The sequence below is a fragment of the Rhipicephalus microplus genome, chromosome X, assembly GCF_043290135.1.
Source record: "Rhipicephalus microplus isolate Deutch F79 chromosome X, USDA_Rmic, whole genome shotgun sequence".
Classification (NCBI taxonomy): domain Eukaryota; kingdom Metazoa; phylum Arthropoda; class Arachnida; order Ixodida; family Ixodidae; genus Rhipicephalus; species Rhipicephalus microplus.
Genome location: NC_134710.1, coordinates 178,811,476 through 178,830,046, shown reverse-complemented (window position 1 = coordinate 178,830,046; position 18,571 = coordinate 178,811,476). Strand labels below are relative to the sequence as shown.

Here is an 18,571-nt window from a genome sequence, read left to right as displayed (position 1 = left end):
AGCATATGCAAGTTAAAGATATGGGTCGATAGTTGTCAGGCGAGTGAACATCTCCAGTTTTGTGGATTGGTTTTATCTTACCTATTAACCAGTCGTCCGGTAGCATGCCAGATGTTAGAGATTGGTCAAAAATTTGGCATAATATTTTGTTTGATATGGGGAGGGTGTTCTTTAGTATCTTGCAATTAATGTTGTCAATACCGGCTGATGTGGATAATTTTAGGTTGGTAATGAGTGATCCAATGCCTCCAACAGTGACAGTAATGGGTTCCATATAGGCGGCGTCAAGTTCAGGAAAAGTAGGCACATTGGAAGAATCTTCCTGAGTGAAAACAGATGAGAAGAACCTGTTGAAAACAGAGGGGCAATCGGCGATAGGAATAGGTATTTTGTCAGTTCCATGTAAAGTAATAGTGTTAGTATCTCTGACCGGAGATATAGTTCGCCAAAATTTTTTGGGATTAGACTGAAGCAGGGAAGGTAGGTCTTGCGAGTAATATTTATCTTTAGCTGAGGTTATTGCTGAGCAGTAGGTTTTCAAACAGTGTTTGTATGCCTGCCATGCCCCATCAGTGCGCAAGCGTTTAGCCCTGTTGTACAACCGTTTCTTTTTGTTTCGCAGTTTGCTAAGGGACTTGCTGAACCAGGGGCTTAATTTATCGTTGGTTATGGACACTAAGGGAACATTCTGATCGACTAGCGCTGTTAATTTATCTCTGTAGAGTACCCAGTTTTCATTTACGGATCGACAAATGAAAGTAGGTAGTAACTCTTTAAAAAAAATTGTTCTAGTTCTGTGTTAATGGCAGCGTAATTTCCTCTATTGTAATCGCGAATTCGTTTTCTTGTTTTGCCAGATATGGGCTTCGGGATGCTTAAATTAAGTTGGAGGAGGTTACGGTCACTAAAACCGCTCACATTTGAAATTGAAAGTATTGTGTCAGGAGCGTTGGTGAATACCAAGTCCAGGATATTGGAAGCACGGGTGGGTTTTTTGACAACTTGGAACAGGTTGAAATCCAACGTTAGATTTATTAGCTCTAGAGACGCTTGACATGAGGATGACATGTGTTCCCAGTCGATAAAAGGAAAATTAAAGTCGCTAAGAAGATATACATGGTTAGATGGGCATGACTAAATGACATGAGAGATGCTATCACGCAAGTCCCCCAAAAAGGAATGATCAGAATCTGGTGCACGGTAACAAGCCCCAATTAATACCACACTAGATGACATAGACAAAGCTGCCCATACAATTTCGACGGAAGATTTCGAATCAATCCAATGCGAATGAAGCGTTTTCTTAATAGCAAGGAGTACGCCGCCACCACGCCTATTTACGCGGTCGTTCCTATAAATTTTGTAAAGGTCGTTGTGAGGTAGTACTTCGTTATCTCTTATATCTGGATTCAACCATGTCTCCGTTAGTACTACTATATCTGAATCGCTATCATAAAGAAAAGAACAAAACGTGTCACGTTTGTGTAACAAGCTTCGGATGTTCGTGTACGCGACCGAGAGTGGAAAGGCTGCTTGGGGCACGAGATGCGGCGCGTGCGAGTTTAAGCTTACATCTAGCCATCTTGAAGATTGAGCAACTGTGTCATTAACGGCATCATACACATATACCTTCTTATCCAAGTGAAGCTTGTCAAGGACCAACTTGTACGGCTTGTCGAATTATCTGGCAAAAGCGACCAACTTTCTTCTGGCCACACGTGTTGATGGCGCAAAGTCTTCCCCAATCAAAAAAGTTGTTCCCTTAAGCTTACGAGCTGCAGACAAGATGCTCTGTTTGTCCCTGAATGAAGATAATTTTGCTATAATGGGCCGTTTTTTTTTTCAATGGAAAATTTGCCCAGGCGGTGCACACGTTCATACTGCACACTTGTAGTGGCAAGTTCGAGTTTTTCTGCGCAGAATTTGATGACCTTTTCTTCAGACGCTGCCCAATTTTCTTTTTCGTCGTCCTCTAAACCGAAAAATATCACGTTGGAACGTCTTAATCTGTTTTCTGCATCGTCGCATCTGGAAGTTATTTGTTGTAGCTGACTTGAGATATCATGCAAGGCATTTTGAGAAGGAACTACTTCAGGGGAAGCTGGATCGATTGCACCGGTTTCAAGAGCAGATACTTTCGCTATAAGATTCTGGATTTTTCCATTAGTAGTTGCTTGTTCCGCCTTAATACCCTGAAGTTCAAGCAAAACAGACTTCAGTTCAGTACGCAGTTTCTCAATTGCCCCCAAAGCCGATTCAAAGGCAACACCCTCTGCCTTACTCATCGGGCCGGGGTTCGATTCAACATCGCCCGCCAGCAAGAGCAGCAAGTGAACAAGGGAAGATATGCATAATGAACAATTCAAGATATGTTTTTAACGCAAGACAACTCTAATGGGCACGACACCGCAATAAGGCAGTAATTGTTCGTTTTGTAACACACGGCATGGTTCAAGTAACTAACCTGGAAGAAGATCATTTGTGAGCAGCGCATGGCGGAAGCAGTGCCGTGCCCGATGGTGTTGGCGGCTGGCTCCAATTTATGCTTTGCTCCGCTTGCGTCACCGGTAAACATGCCCAATCCGGGTTGCCAGGCGTTGGAAGCGGATGCATCAAGACCCGGCGGGGATCCGAGCAGGACCGGACTAAGCGGTGGTGGCTCGTCGAAGTGCAGCGGGAAAAAGCCAGGCAGCCAAGAGTGTATGGTCCATAACAGTGTGGCCTTGAAGAAGATCATTTGTGAGCAGCGCATGGCGGAAGCAGTGCCGTGCCCCTGCATAGGCAGCGCATAGGCAGCTTAGGCCATCATGCACAGGCAGCTTAAGCCATCACAGTGCATAGGCAGCTTAGGCCATCATGCACCAAATGCATGGTAAAAAAAGTTTATTTCTTTCTTAATTTCGCCATTAGGGCTCCTCCATATCCACTTACGGTTCCCTCATTTTCGGTAAAAGGCATTCAAGATCCGTAAATAATTTTGTTCTGCGAAATCTACTAATAACTCCCCTCTGCCATTTTTAGTACCAATGACATAATTCCCTATGGCATTTCTAGTACCAATGTTATAATGTCATACTGACTGATCTGCAGCCTGCTTCTTCCCTACCATGGCATTTAAGCCATCCATTAGTATAGTATACGGTGTTTTTACCTTACTCATTGACGATTCCACGTCCTCATATAAGCTTTCAACTAACGCGTCACCATGGCTGCGTGTAGGCACGTAAGCCTGTACCGCCTTCATCTTATCTTGTCTTTCTTATTGAGGTCAATTACGATACCTACTACCCTTACATTAATGCTATAGTGCTCCTATATGTTACCAGCTATATTTCTGAGAATAAAGAACCCCACGCCGAGTTCTTTTCTGTCATACAAGCCACAACACTAAAGGATGTGCCCATTCTATAGCACTGTATGAGCCTCATCTGCCCTTCTAAGCTCACTGAGCCCTATTACATCGCATTTAACACTCTCTAGCTCCTCGAATAATACAGCTAGACGTCCCTCACTAGATAAGGTTCTAGCAATAAATGGTGTCAAGTTCAGGTTCCAATGGTGGCCTGTGTGGACCCAGAGGTTTTTATCACCCTCTCCTGTGTTGCAGATCTGACCACCGCTGTGGTCAGCTGCTGCGCAGCTCCTGGGGACTTAGGACAGTGTGTTAATTGACGTATGCATGTGGGAGGTAGTGGCCAGATGCTGCACCAGAGTGGCCAACTCATCTTTCGCGAGGGAGTGTGTTACCGACGTTAGTCACCGGTGAGGCCGCCCCCCATGTCTCTTAGTGCGATTCCATCATCACGCAGATATTTTTAAAAATCTGGTTGAGAAGTGCGTGGCACTGTAGTTTGAACCATGCACCTCTTGCACGTGAGGCTGACGCTCTAACCACTGCGCCATCACTGCATTGACCAGTGTACTATTCGACAAATGGAAAATGCAACTGTGCATAACCTGTTAGCATCGAGTACTGTTAAAAAATTTCTTTAGCTGTGTTTCTAATCTAGGAGGAGGAATAAACGTTTATTATGCGAAATAGTATATTGGTGCAAGTTCCGCTTCTACCCTATGTGGGAGGTTCCTTCATTTCAGGAACGTTCTAGCCTTCACTGCCCCCTTGGCCCTGGTGACGGCCCGTCGTTGTTGGTGCAGGTGCTTCGAAGAGAGCTTAGCCTCCCACGTTCCGAGAAAGCGTTACTTTTTTTTGAACAGCATCACAGGTAATGGGCGGTGGAAATTAGTCCGTATGTGCGTTGCATAGGCACTTGAGAATGTGGGCCAGCGTGTCCGTTTATTTTTCATTTTTACTGTAAAGTGCAAAGTATGCTAAGATTTTCTGAGAAGTATTTTATATGTATCTCTAAACATAGTAAGAGAGAATGAAAACTAACCTTTATTTGATTTGATTTGGTTTGAACTATTTTCACAGATCCATATTTTATCTGTATCACTAAACAATAGTTCAAACCAAATCAAATGAATTCAAGTTTATTTTTTATTCTATCGCAGAGAAAGAAAGGTCTGTGAATAAAAATTCTGTCTAAAACAGCATGACCAGTTCACAGTCCCAGTTATCCAGCAGTTTTCAGCCTGAAGTACAACCGAAATACTTAACACATAGCAGAAGTGTTGCAAAGTGAATTACAGACATAGCACGCACATCTTTCCCTCTATTGTGAGCTGGGCTTTCTTTTTGATATTTCAAATTTATTTACGCGTTCAGACACCCTACGTCTTTCGTTTATTCATACTTCTTCTGTTTGGAAGCGTGCTGTGTTATAATGCGCACATGAACCAGTCTTTGTGGTTGTCACTTGACTCGACAACGATAGCGATTAGTTATGCACAACTGAACTCCTTTAAAGCGGACAGCTGAAATGTGTGGTGCTTTTGGGGCCAAACTCTCTTGACACCTCGGGGCCAAACGCTTCATACCATGATTGATTGATTTGTAGGGTTTAACGTCCCAAATCACGATATGTATATGAGAGACGCCGTAGTGGAGGGCTCCGGAAATTTTGACCACCTGGGGTTCTTTAACGTGCACCCAAAAGCTTCATACCATCTAAACCAGCACGGAAAATGAAGCCGTGCATTAGTTTCTGATACTTAGTTAGCACGACAGTATCAGCGTAATATCGTAAACAGGCTTCAAGCATCTGTAAACTGCTATCCGAACGAAAAGAAAAAAAAGATAGTCACAGTTGATTGATTACCGTGGGCTTTAACGACCCAAAACTACCATATGATTATGAGAGACGCCGTAGTGGAGGGCTCCGGAAATTTCGACCACCTGGGGTTCTTTAACGTGCACTCAAATCTGAGCACATGGGCCTACAACATTTCCGCCGCCATCGGAAATGCAGCCGCCGCAGCCGGGATTCGATACCGCGACTGGCGGGTCAGCAGCCGAGTACATTAGCCACTAGACCACCACGTTGGGGTGATAGTCACAGTTTTAGCACAAGGTCAAAGCAATGAATGCGATAGCAACACATCGTGCTGTCATGCGCCGTAAAGCTTGGAGATTCAGGAACCACACGAAATGTAGTGAACGTGGTCGATTGTGTTTGAATTCACAGTAATGCCGTAACCACAATATCTAAACAGATGTTGTTGTAAGTAGTCGACTGCGCGACATCCGACAGGAGGCTAAGTACAAGTTCGGCATCGAGAAACGCGGCGAGCCACTGGTTTTCACATCGAAATATATTAACGTTTAAGTCTCCAGTGATTATCACAGGTACATATCGTAGGAACACCGCATGGAAGCTGTGCAGCAAGAAGTTCATTACGTAAGTCCACAAGGTTCTTGGTGAGATATACACTGTTGCGAAGACGAATTCATGCAATGTTTTAACGGTGGAAGCGTCACCACAACTGATCTGGGGCAGCGATATGAGTTTGCAAGTGTAAATTAATGTGGCGGTGTGCATTTCGATGGGATCCGGATTCAGGAACACGACATGACCAGCAATTTCCCGAATAGTCCTGGACTTGATGCGAGAAATTTTCCCTCTTCCTTCAGAATGAAAGTGGGGACAGAGAAGTTTTGGAATGCTCCTTCCATCCAGCTGTATGTGCTTCAGTTAATCCACCCCTGCATGGCTAAAGCCGTCGGACACGGCAATGTTAGAGAAAGCAAGTAGGGCTTGTCCAAACGAAGTACATGCTTTAGGAATGTTTCTTTTGAGTCCATTGAGAGTAGGCCGGTGTGTATAGATATATGGTGTAATGGTCTATATATATAGCTCGTCACTAGTTGTATGTACAGTGTCAGCGGTGTAGCCCTGTCGGTTAATGCAGCGTGCTGTGGAGCAGCAAGGTATCACTGGTTCAAATTCCTGGAGGGTTCCTGGATTTGTTTTCTCCCGATCTATTTTCTCTGTCGTATATATATATATATATATATATATATATATATATATATATATATATATATATATATATATATATATATATATATATGTATATATAAATATATATAAATATATATACTCATCCCCTGATGAAGGGAGGACCCCTCCCGAAACTGTTGGGAAATAAATATATCCTTGTTGACAACGCTCCCGTTGTGCCATATCTCATACATATATATATATAATGTGTGTGTGTGTAGAGGTGCTGACACTCTCCCCGCAACACGTTGAAAAGCGTTATTCCAGCGCGTCCAGTAAATGTTCAGTTCAGGCCGTTATCAGTTACCTCTCAGCGTTATCGGTGCCTTCTTGGATGGCACTACGATGAGCGGGGTAAGCCGTCTCGGTCTCGGTAACACGCTCGGCAGAAACGTGCATGCTGCTGATTCTGGGTCTTTTTGTTCGCATGTGTGACCACACTGTTTTGAAGCCAGTTTATTTTTTTCGCGTATGCTTAATGCTATTCTGTCGACGAAGGTGACATCAAATTGGTGAAAGGTTCTCGAAATGGCTAGAACGTGTTTTGTACCGAATAGCCTTTCTGGTCGGACTTGTGCGTAGCGTGTGCCTCTTTTCAGGTGCCACAATGTGGCACACAAAGAATACTGCAGGGTGTGCAAGTGAAATGAGAGCTAAATTTGGAGTCGGCTGAATACAAGGCTGTTATTGCGTGCTCGTGGCTTTGGTAACATGAATGATGAAAGGGCCCTCCACATTTCACCACATGTAGCAAGTGCGGTGATTCGAGCCAAGTTGGCTGTTCTTCATCGTAACAAAACAGCGCTAAAACAACGGACGAAAACACATAGATTTAGTACCTAATGGTTTATTTTTCCATAAACACGCAGTTTATAGCACCTGCATAACAATAGGAACAGAAAATAAAGTCATTCGCAGAAAACATTTTTTTATGAAGAACGATTGAAGACACGCTTACACACCGACCCCCAAGCCTATCAATCAAGTGAGTTTCCATAAACTCACCTGTGATCTGTAATTGGTTAATGAAGACGACGCCCGACTTGACATACACCAGACCACACTCGGTGCATCAAACGAGTGCTCGTTTGTCTCTGTCTGCTCGTCCGTTGTTTTTTTTCTGCTTTTTACGAACACGTGGCAAGATTGTAAAAACATTAAATGTCCTCCAACTCTTAGACACTGGCAGAAACATATTACAGACAATAAGCGGAATATGTTTGTCAAATAATTAGTGACTTAGTATCGTAACTGAGTTGACCTTTCACGTCATGAAGAATAATAGTACCACGAGCTCACGTATGAAATTTGATCACTTTTTCCACTGCCCTTGGATTGAGTAATGTAGATGGACAAGTTATCACTAGTACACTAAAATGTACGATGATTAAAAGGTATGGCTGCATAGTGGCTGACACTTGTTGCTCCCACCGGTGGTGTGGGTCAATGTTGGGGAATCAAATTCAGCCACACAGCATGAACAAGCCAAAGTGCGTGTGTCGTTACCTACCGTTGAAAAGGCCGTTTTACATGACACAAAAAGTAGCGATTTTCAGGCTGCGAATGCGCTCGCAGCAAAAAAAGGGCAGTTCGCTACCACCGCAGTGGTCCACGGTGAGCTTCCATCATGTTGGAAATTTTCGCTCTGATCGCAGCGGCGGGAGCGATTTTCGGTCGAGACCCGTCGAAATAGAGCCGAGCTGGCTATGCTGTCGAAATAGCGTCAACTTGTTTGTTTTAGTAATGGCCCATTGTCACACAGGTCCCGTTAATTAGGGAGGCGATCGCCGGGCTAATTCCAAGGGCCGAAGTATCGGCCCCCCCGAACCGCACCACGAAAGCGTGGACAATTTAGAAGTGCTCCTTTTTGGCGCGCCAGCGGACGCCGGCTGTGGCCCAAAGAACAAGTCAGAGCCGAGAGTTGATAAACAAACGAAATTTTATTCTCAATAATTGCAGATCAAAACAACACACAAGTATGCACTCTCCACGAGAGTTGAGTACAATATATCACCAAACAAACAACGTACTACACAGTACAATCAGCCACACTCGAAACAACGGACACAGACAACAATACGCACTACAATGCAGTCGCATGCATTGAACAACCAAGACACTTAAAGACTTAAGAGACAGGAAACCTATCCAGTCCAAAGTTCTTGGAGCAAAAGTCTGGATGATACTCTTCCGAGAATCACTCACTCAAAGTCCAGCGTTGTTGTCGTTCCGCTGCCCTCGAAGTTTCTCTTCCAGGAAACCTCACGTCTTCAATAGGCCACTCTCCAAGCTTCAAACTTCTTCGCCGGAAACACGTCGGTTTCACACACGCAGCCGTTGCCACACGTCTTCGCTCGATAGCGGTAAACACACACTCTTGCCTGTAGCTCGAGTCGTCACCCCTCAGGTGAAAATCATCTTCTCCTGCTTTGTCTCTACGGACAAAACCTTCGCCGATTACACGGCGGAATCCCTACGCGCCCTGGCGCTAACTTCCGTCTTCTCTTGATCTGTCACCTCGGCTGCTCAATTAAATACCCTCCGGGCGAGATTCCAGAAGGTTCTCGTCATTTCGTCGGCGCGATACGCAGCGAAGGTTGGGGAGAGGGCGAGACGGTTCGAATGCTGGTCGCGACAGATGACTCAACCCGGCTCCAACCACGCCCCTTTCCATCTAGAAAGTTCGAGTGCTTGCTCGGCCGCCGTTGTGGGGTGAGGAGGTTCGTCGGCAAATCTACGCTTCCGAGGGAGGGAGTCGCGCCCGGGGAGTCTGGATGTTTGTTTTCCTTTTTTTATCGTTGACCCCGCGGCGTCACTCCGGCGTTTCATCGCGAGGAGTTGGCGGCGCGCTCTTTTTGAGCGCTCGTTCTGTGACACTGCCCCCCACTTTAAGAATATTATCTCATAATATTCAAAACCACACAAACGAGCGCGAACAGACACCACACACTCTCACGGACTGTAACACAATCTGTCGCTCATGACACTTCACATTCACAATAGATCGCTCAATACAATTGTACATTGTAATTCAATTCCACAACACATGAAATATAGCCACAGGTACATGAATGCAACACTCCATCACATATTCCAAACAATACAAATGTACAAAGTTCTCTCAGTACAACAATTATACATTACTATACATCACATCACCGTAACAAATATTTTGACTCACTCAACATACACTTGTGGCACAGGAAGACAATCAAATTAACTTACCATATAGCACTGTCAAACACATTCCAAATCGACTTCGACACCTATCCGGTGCATTTTGAGCGGCGCTTGCGCCCTTTCTTGCGGTGCTCTCTCGATCTCTTATTATTGTTTTTGCTCGTTTTGTTCCGGCGAGTCCCTTCCAACGACGGTATCTGAGGCGGCGTCTCAGCCATCGTTGTCACTTCCGACACTGCTAACGGGTCATGACGCTCAACCGATCCTGCCCGGTTATTCACCCGCTTGTTCACGTCCCGACATTTGGCCTGGCTGGCCAACTCCGTCACCTTTACACTGTCGATCGGTTGAGGTCGTGCCGACGTAAGTCCAGTTGCTCGGTACGTGAACTCATTCAACATGATCATCTTCTCATTCACTGTATCTTGCGCCGCGGCTTCACCTTGGGCTCTAGTGAGATCCGTCATGGGCTGCTCCTCCACTGTATCTCGCGGTCGCTGGGTTGGCGAGGGCTCTATCTTAGTGTCTTCTCCCAAACATTCCGGATCATTCGGTCCTCGCGCCCCGTCGATGTTTCCGATGACAAGGTCGTACAGGGTGGTCGTCATGCATAAAGCAGTAACCTTCCCGCTGAAGTACGGGTTTCAACCTCAATTTCTGCTTCGGGAAGCATCCGATTCGTGCGGTCAATTAGGCAAACCGGTTTCGTTTTGCCTGTTAACTCACTTTCCCGTACCAATTTCTCCGCACGATAACAGTGGAGCTGCCGGTATCTCTTAACACCGTAATATTTTTGTCCGCAACTTTTCCAGGCAGAGTTGGCGCTCCCTTCGAAACACCGGTTGGCTGTTTTGCCATTACCGCACCACAATAGGAATTTTCTCCCCACTTTTCAACTCTACAAATCTGTCGGTGACGGCATTATCATCGGATTTCGGTTCTGCTAGCACACAAGACACCTGGTGAGTTTGACTCGCTCCGTTTCGACATGCGTCTGCTTTGTGCCCAGTCTGACCACACTTAGTACATTTTACTACCGTAGGGCTCGTAAAGATCGTTCGACAGTTTTTCGCGCGATGACCCACTCGGTTACACAAAAAACATCGCGGAATGCTCTCCGGTGCACGCTTCTTTTCTTCGGGAGCCGATTTCTTCGAACCTTCAAGACACTCCTTCTTGACCTTGGCCAAATTAGTGCCACCTTCCGCTTCCAAGAATTCATCAGCTAATTCAAGCATGTCTTCAAGTGACTTAGCTCTCCTCTCTTTCAAGTACAGAGACAGGTTTGGGTGGCAACTAGTAAGAAATTGTTCTCTAATTAGGAGCTCTCTAAGCTCATCGTACTCCTGCGCTGTCCCTGAAAGTTCAATCCATCTGTTGAAATAATGGCAAAGTCGGGCGGCATACTGCGTAGCCGTCTCACCATCAGCTGGCTTTCCTGTCCGAAATCGGTCCCGGAATCCTTCCACAGTGAATCTAAATCGCTTCAGCAACGCAGCTTTCACCTTTGCATAGTTGGCTGCATCGGTCGGCGTCAGCCTACCGTACACACTGAGCGCTTCACCACTCAAGCAAGTACTCAAAGCAGTTGCCCATTGATGTTCCGGCCAATTCTGGCTCCTCGCAATCGTCTCAAATCTGTGAAGGTACGCGTCAAGGTCGTCCTTTCTTTCATCAAACGCTACGAGCAGCTTGCTTGGGTTCAAGCGGAAGCCGTGGTCCTCCCGTACGCTGCTTTGAACTCTAGCTTGGACGGGAGTTTCACTTCGCTGTTGCAAACGGAGCCGCTCGAGTTCCATCTCGTGCTGCCGCTGCCGTTCCCTTTCAGCCATCTCAGCTTCTCTTTCTTCTCTCGCCCTTTCGGCTGCCAACTTCTCTCTCTCCAACTCCAACTTCAATTGTTGCTCTTTTTCTTCCTTCGCCCTTTCAGCGGCCAGCCTTTCTCTCTCCAACTCAGCTGCTTTTTCTTCCTTGGCCCTCTCAGCTGCCAACCTCTCTCGTTCCAACTCAGCTGCTTTTTCTTCCTTGGCTCTCTCAGCTGCCAACCTCTCTTTCTCCACCGCCTCTTTCTCCTTCTGGCTTACCCACTTCCGTAGTTCAGCGCCAGAGAGCCCCATCTTCTCACCAAGAGCTACCAACTTTTCGAGATCCATTGTGTCTCGCAAATGAAGTCTTGGCGCGTGCAAAAAGTATCTGCCTAAATCAGTCTATCGGAACACTCCCCTGCACTCGTTAACGAGAACACTGAGCAACACACAAAATCGTTCTGATAGCACTATCAACACTCGAGGCACTTTCTCTCTTATGTGGACACACTGTGCACCAAAAGGTCCCGTCGCGGACGCCAGATTAATTGTCACACAGGTCCCGTTAATTAGGGAGGCGATCGCCGGGCTGATTCCAAGGGCCGAAGTATCGGCCCCCCGAACCGCACCACGAAAGCGTGGACAATTTAGAAGTGGTCCTTTTTGGCACGCCAGCGGACGCCGGCTGTGGCCCAAAGAACAAGTCAAAGCCGAGAGTTGATAAACAAACGAAATTATATTCTCAATAATTGCAGATCAAAACAACACACAAGTATGCACTCTCCACGAGAGTTGAGTACAATATATCACCAAACAAACAACATACTACACAGTACAATCAGCCACACTCGAAACAACGGACACAGACAACAATACGCACTACAATGCAGTCGCATGCATTGAACAACCAAGACACTTAAACACTTAAGAGACAGGAAACCTATCCAGTCCAAAGTTCTTGGAGCAAAAGTCTAGATGATACTCTTCCGAGAATCACTCACTCAAAGTCCAGCGTTGTTGTCGTTCCGCTGCCCTCGAAGTTTCTCTTCCAGGAAACCTCTCCGAAGTTTCTCTTCCAGGAAACCTCACGTCTTCAATAGGCCACTCTCCAAGCTTCAAACTTCTTCGCCGGAAACACGTCAGCTTCACACACGCAGCCGTTGCCACGCGTCTTCGCTCGATAGCGGTAAACACACACTCTTGCCTGTAGCTCGAGTCGTCACCCCTCAGGTGAAAATCATCTTCTCCTGCTTTGTCTCTACGGACAAAACCTTCGCTGACTACACGGCGGAATCCCTACGCGCCCTGGCGCTAACTTCCGTCTTCTCCTGATCTCTCACCTCGGCTGCTCAATTAAATACCCTCCGCGCGAGATTCCAGAAAGTTCTCGTCATTTCGTCGGCGCGATACGCAGCGAAGGTTGGGGAGAGGGCGAGACGGTTCGAATGCTCGCCGCGACAGATGACTCAATCCGGCTCCAACCACGCCCCTTTCCATCTAGAAAGTTCGAGTGCTTGCTCGGCCGCCGTTGTGGGTTGAGGAGGTTCGTCGGCATCTAGAAAGTTCGAGTGCTTGCTCGGCCGCCATTGTGGGGTGAGGAGGTTTGTCGGCGAATCTACGCTTCCGAGGGAGGGAGTCGCGCCCGGGGAGTCTGGATGTTTGTTTTCCTTTTTTTTATCGTTGACCTCGCGGCGTCACTCCGGCGTTTCATCGCGAGGAGTTGGCTGCGCGCTCTTTTTGAGCGCTCGTTCTGTGGCACCCATACTGTGCATATTAAAATTGATTTAGATTAAGAAGTTTTCTTAAACGTTGAAACACGCGGGCCCTTCGTTACCGTTTATAAAAACTTAATGATATAATAATGCACAAATCATTACATTACGTTCGAAAAATTCGGCGCTGTCTGCCAGAAAGAAGGGTGGCAAGAACTCGCCGCTCCAGTCGCAGAGCGAAAATCACGGACAATGTGAAACGAAACCGCCATTAGCAGCGGCTGCGAACAGAGTGAATGAAGTGAACGGACCGATTTTTTTTTTCGCTGCAATCGCGGTATGTGAAACAGCCTTAACTCAACTGAGTTAGCAAAGCACCCACTGGTGTCAGAAATAGTGGCATGCAGTTGCCATGCGTTCTGAGTATCACGTTTGGATAGTTGACCACTCTGCATGATTATTCGTTGCTACGTGATCTTCGTATGTGTGCAAATGTTCAGTGGTTTTGAACGGTAGTAAAAGAAAACAAAGTTTCATCTGTGTGCCGGTATGCGCACCTTCTTATCCTTGGTGCTCTGTTTTCTTAAGTAGCGTGACAAGAGTGAAAAGCCAGATAATTTTCTATTCGGCCTAATGCAGTCGATTGTGGAGCATAAGGCAGCCTTTAGAATAGACAGCACAAGATAAATTGCAATATTACCGAATTCCGCCTTGTCAAGCGGCCAAGTCTCAATCTTTACCGGTATAGGAAACAAATTCCGTAGAACCATTCATTTCTCTTTGTGATAAATGCCTGTTTTTAGCACCTGTAATCAACTCATTGTCCTGACTCTATCTCAAAATTTTTGAGAAAACCAAATCTTTTACACAAGTGTTGAGCCTTTCGTTTGCTTTAAATATCCACTTGATTTAGGCTTTACCTAAATCAGGCTCCATATTGTCTCAATAAGAAGCTCAGTGTAACGTTAAAGACGTGCGAAGCACCACGGAAATATCTGTGGTTCTTTAGTACCTCACTTTCATTCATTATTACCCCTTTTATTTGCTTATATAGTGCTCCCACACCACTTTTGGAAAGCTGTGTTGTGATAGAGTATGGTAACATAAACATTTCTGTCCTCATGCCATACCTCTCATAAAAGCCGGCGCAATAAAGTTAACGGCTCCTCCAAGCTTCCTTGGCTTTCTCAAGAACTTTGGCCAGAGTCTACTAAGCTATGACCAAGCTTAACCTAAATCCCCTGCTTAAAGCTGTTGACTGCATGGCATAAGGCAGCGAGAATATTTCTGTAATATTGCTCGCGCTGTACGAGACGAGCATTTATCTTGCCCCCACTTGAGTTCTTGCTATTGGTGCGCATAGGAACAAGAAACGAACGAAAGCAGCGATATATTGCTCACGCCATTAGAGAAGAAGGGTACGCCAAAGGTCACCAGGGAGAAGGCAATGACTTGCATTCACAAATCAGAAAATCGCATGGCAGAGCACCTAACTTAATCGGGCTTATGAGGCCCGGGAAAAAGATCTCGCGTATCTGAACTTTTCCCCCGCCTCGCACAGGCAGCTGCGTACGTGATCACACCTAGTTATTACCCTGCCGTAACAAAGCAAGGTTCATATATCTCAGTACTCCCCCCCCCCCCTTCCGGAACACACACGCGCCCTGGGAACAAGATCGATCAGTGCAGACGCTTGCAACATGCACGTTGATGGCCTCTGAGTGCGTGTACAACCACCTAACTACGGTTATTTTTTCTTTATCCACAACCTTCTTCGATACAAACTTTTCTACGAACAGAGATTTGGTACGAGCAGTTCTGCAATAAAACAGCTGCAATATTTTATCGCTTTTATTACTTCTGTTTTTTCCAATATGCTTCTATTCCCCGACAGGCACTTTCCAGATTGTGTGAGATTGTGAGTCGTGCATTATACTTGCGGGGCTGCGAAAAATACAGCATGTACAAGAACCAGAGTTTGCACAGCCTAACGTAAATGTGACATTGCTCAGTGCAGTGTGAATGCATAGCCTCCGAGATGGACTTCCACTTCAGGATGACTCCCCACGTGTGCGAAAAATATTTCAGAAAATTACCGACATCGTCTTGGTGCACGTGAAATATCGAAACGCCTTCGTACTCGCATTGCACGTCGTTCCCTTAATTTGTGCCAGCTACACTCTATACATAAAAAAAAACCACTTAGTAAGTTATTAGTCTCGACGTCTTTGAGAAGTGTGAGTCAGCATATATAATGCAACCTGTCGAGACAGGGTGCCGCCGCCAAAAGCGAGACGGGCAGTTAAATTTTATGTATGTTAAGGACTCGCACTGGAGACTACAAGATGGAATGACGCAGGAAAGTGTATGTCATGTATGCGTTAAAGAGATTACCAGCAGTCTGCTAGCTCGGTTGTGTGGTTTACTAGCGATGGAGAAGAGCAGTATAAGGTGTACGAGAACTTGGAGGTTTGACGAAATGCGCGAGTTAGGAGGAGTAATAAAGACAGCGGCAGATTCAGACCGTTGGGTGAGGCCTTCATAGTACAGCAATGATAGTGGTGGTAATGATGGTGATTGTGATGGTGATGATGGTGGCATGAAAACAGGGCATAATACAATTATGAATGCTGTATTTTCGTGTTCCAAAATCACTATGATTATGGAGCACGCCGCAGTGGAGGACTTTGGTGGATTAAAGTTCCACCATCCGGTGTTCATTAACGTGCGCCTCAACCTAAGTCCACAGATGTTCTTCGCATTTCGCCCGCATCCAAACGCGGCCGCCATGGCCGATAATCAAATCCGCGCCCTAGAACTTAGCAGCGCGGCAACCTGCGTGATAAGCTACCACGATGGTTCACTGGGCAAAGTAGATCTCTTTATTTTCACCACTTCTCACGTATAACCAACACGCTGCAGCAATCCTTGATGTATTCAGCACAGCACAGTGGTCTCTACTACACCTAAAGTCGCATAACGCACAGCGCGTGCCCATGTGTTGTCATGTCAGTCATTTTTCTTAACAGGAAGAAATTAGCGGAAGCAATAGAATATAACTCCACAGTACATTGTCTGTTCGCAGGCTGTATGAGGCAGTGTCTGCCGTGTATAGCATGCCCACCACCGGTACTTATTCATTCACTGTTTCGTTTTTTTTTCTTTTTGTTTTTTTTCACTCTTAGTATTGCTTTCAAGTTTTGGCAACATAAAAATTTTGGTTCATTATGTACAGCTGTATGTAGGCACAACTTTCAAGACTTGTTTTGAAAAACCTGGCCTACCCAATCTTTGACGTGAGCTGCTCTGACAGCACTGTTGCAGCGTTTTTTGAGAAGCCGCAATAAACGGTATTTTTTATTATTTTTTCTTTATTCAAGAAACACCCCGCATTGCCCTTGGGCGTTACAGCAGGGGCGTTTACAACAGATGTACAAATAGATCTTCATTTACACAACAGACTTGTTCTTCAGAGAGCTTGTTCCATTCGGCTATAATTCGAAATTGTATAATTCGAAATGGTATGTATAGTTTACATGTATCATTCGAAATTGTATAATCCGAAAAATTGGGACCATTCACAAACAATGTTGGTTTGGGTGACTTGAACGGCGCTATATGATGTGACATATTTTGTTTGCTTTCTCGCTTATAGTGCTGACGCACTCTTCTCCTTTTTTTATTTATTTATTCGACACTCCCCTTCTCATTCCCGATTACATGGTAACAAAGTGTGTTCAAATTTGGTTGCGCGTTAAAGAACCACAGGTAGTTGAAATTTCCGGAGCCCTCTACTACGGCGTCTCTCATAATCATATGGTGGACGCTAAATCCTACATATGAATCAATTAGATGGTAGCGAACTGCAGACCTATTCTGGCTAACTCCCGCATCTTATCTTCATTTTTCTCTTCCTCTCTTTCCGCAACACTTTGCGGTGAACTGAAAGAACAGGAGATGATTCCAGAAACATTATTTTCGTGAGCACTTAGTACATGGCAGAAGATTACACAGAGAAGAATCTAGATAGAGAGTGATACAATTTATTCGAGACGCCAATGACTTTCTTTATTACCTTCGGCGATCTCAGCTAATACTTTTTTTAGGTTTCTGAGGGCATTGATTATTAAAACATGGGTTTACAAAAGAATCATCATTAGAATAGATGACACCTGCAGTAAAACATTTGCTGCACCAAAGTTTTCTAGTTTGTGTACAGGCTATTTTCAGTTTGCACGAGTTGGCCTAGTGTCATTCTTTTCCACCATTCGCCAGACGATTCCTACAAATCTGTCAATTCACGAAGCTGTTACACATAACATTCGTTACATCATGAGCTTCCAAGGGAAATGCCGCTTCGGCAATAAGAGTTCACTGTATGCATCGACGTTCGTTTATGAACTTTATCAAACGCATATGTAAGGCGATCCGCAGGTCCAAGCGAGACGACTTGCGCTTTCCGTTACAAGATACTGTCGCGACGAATCAATGTTCGCCAGCTCTTCCGCATGGGAAGTTTCAGTGTGACGTAACAGAGTGGTCCCCTTTCGTTCGCTCCAGGGAAGCTGTTTCGATATTGTTTCGATTGGGGTCTTTTAACGCGAGAGCGTTAAGGAGCATGTTTCGCAGTCGGCGATGGCGTTGGCGTCGGCGTAATTGGTTGTGAGCTAAAAATCATTATACTGTCCGTTACCTAAAAACTGAGAAAGGTGCAAAAATATATCTAATACAAATGTTCGGATCGAAGCTAGGATTGAACCGAGGCCGTTGCCGCGTCAAGTATATCTGTTCTAACGCAGAGCCACGTTACTTTGACAATCTGCTGCGTAAAAAAAAAGAACTCTATATGAATGTCAAGTAGTGGTCACCTTAACGGATGTAATATCACGTCAGAGAAGCGTGGAATCGCACCCGGTGTCAAAGCATGTGAATTGCGCATCGAGTGGGTGTTTTATAGGCCCACCCACTACAAAGCGCTCCGGCATGTTAAATCAAGAGCACCAGCAAAAGCAACAACACATTGGACTGCTGCAATGGTTAGCGTGTGGTCTTACGGGCGGGCATTGCGCCCTTCGCAAATTCAGAAGAACGAATAATTATGACGTAGTGGTCACTTAATTAACAACTGTACTTGCAGCTCGCAAACCGAAACCAAGCTAGATTTTATATGTGGGGTTTAGCGTCCCAAAACCACCATATGCTTATGAGACACGCCGTAGTGGAGGGCTACGGAAATTAGACCACCTGGGGTTCTTTAACGTGCACCCAAAGCTGAACACACGAGCCTACAACATTTCCGCCTCCATCGGAGATGCAGTGGCCGCAGCCGGGATTCGACCCCGCAACCTGCGGGTCAGCAGCCGAGCACTCTAGTCCCTAGACCACCACGGCAGGGCGAAACTAAGCTAGGAAATGAGCAGGTGATGCGCACGGAGCCCGATTACGCTATCGTGTTGTACTCCTGCAGGCGAAA

The 18,571-nt window shown here is 45.7% G+C and overlaps 1 protein-coding gene across 3 annotated transcripts in view; it reads left to right on the top strand.

Annotated features, from left to right (window-relative positions):
* Nucleotides 1-18,571, top strand: part of LOC119176962 (synaptotagmin-15) — a 368,621-nt gene that overhangs the window by 301,518 nt on the left and 48,532 nt on the right. The gene's annotated exons all lie outside the window — the stretch shown is intronic.